Genomic DNA, 218 nt, shown 5'->3' on the forward strand with positions numbered 1-218 from the left:
TCTGTGGTTTTCATTGGAACTCGACTAACCAACAAGGAATCCACTTTGCTTATTCCACTTAGATTGATGAAATACATCATGGACTAAAAAATCCGATATCTTTTTTTTTCAATTCTTCTCCATTTATACTTTTTTAGCTATGTAAATTAGATATGTAGTGTCAATACAAGACAATTTTGAATATTATTGCATTGTGAAATTGAAATTCTTTGAATTGC

This window comes from Sesamum indicum, unplaced genomic scaffold (genome assembly GCF_026168435.1).
Source record: "Sesamum indicum cultivar Baizhima isolate 11 unplaced genomic scaffold, ASM2616843v1 HiC_scaffold_64, whole genome shotgun sequence".
Taxonomy (NCBI): Eukaryota; Viridiplantae; Streptophyta; class Magnoliopsida; order Lamiales; family Pedaliaceae; genus Sesamum; species Sesamum indicum.